A 1,057-nucleotide genomic window follows, 5' to 3' on the forward strand; every position below is an offset into this window, starting at 1 on the left:
CCCTCCCAGGCGTAAGATTATATTATTTGAATGGCCCCAAAGGCCTCGCGTCTCACGAAGAGAAGTTTCACATTGTGACTGGGGCGATTTACATACGAGCCGGCGTGATAAACAAAGATGACGGAACGAGTCTCTGTAGTGCGACAACACACTAAAGAACCACTATTGTCTCTTGGGAGCGCCTTCAAATCAGCCGAGTGCTTTTTGACCGTTGATTAAATATTAATGTGTATTTACTCGAAACAAAATAACAATTATCGTAGGCAATCAATCTCTTGTCCATTGTACAGCCGACAAAAACTGACCGGCGCTGCCGGTCTTGTCCAGTAAAAGAAGCGCACCTGATAATTTCCATCCTTCCTTTGAAACGCCCTGTGCCAATAATATTTTGTCATATTCACACACCTTGTGCGAATATAATTTCATAGTATTCACCCACCCTATGCGAATAACATTTCATAGTATTCACACAATATCCACACACCCTGTGCGAATACAATTCCATAGTGTTCACGCACCCTGTGCGAATAACTACAGCCCTTGTTTTAACATGGCACTCGCTCTTCATCGTCTTGCTTACATAATATTTCGTTCAGTTTACCCTTGCACAAAACCAGCAACACAAAGAAGGCTAACCAAAAAAACCAAAAAAAACCCCAAAAACCAAAAACAAACCATCACCCCCCCTCTCCAATTCCTACCCCCCCCCCTTTTTTTCTATAGAAAACACAAACACTGTTGAATTCTCCTTACGACTGAGATAAGCCTCGGTATAGACCTCAGAAGAGAATGATTAGTTTTCTTCATTTTGATCAGTCCTGCCTAAGACGGCCACCTCTCTTATACGGCCACTTTTCTCCTTGACAATGGGAGGCCGTTTTACACAGGTTCTACTGTACAAAAGTATTGACATTCTATTATTTCAACACAAGTTTTAAGATTCTTTGCTCACTTGGTCCAGGTCAAACTCTGTGTTTGTGTGTGTGTATGTGTATGTATGTATGTATGTGTGTGTGTGTGTGTGTGTGTGTGTGTGTGTGTGTGTGTGTGTGTGTGT

The sequence above is a fragment of the Aplysia californica genome, unplaced genomic scaffold (assembly GCF_000002075.1).
Source record: "Aplysia californica isolate F4 #8 unplaced genomic scaffold, AplCal3.0 scaffold00690, whole genome shotgun sequence".
Classification (NCBI taxonomy): domain Eukaryota; kingdom Metazoa; phylum Mollusca; class Gastropoda; order Aplysiida; family Aplysiidae; genus Aplysia; species Aplysia californica.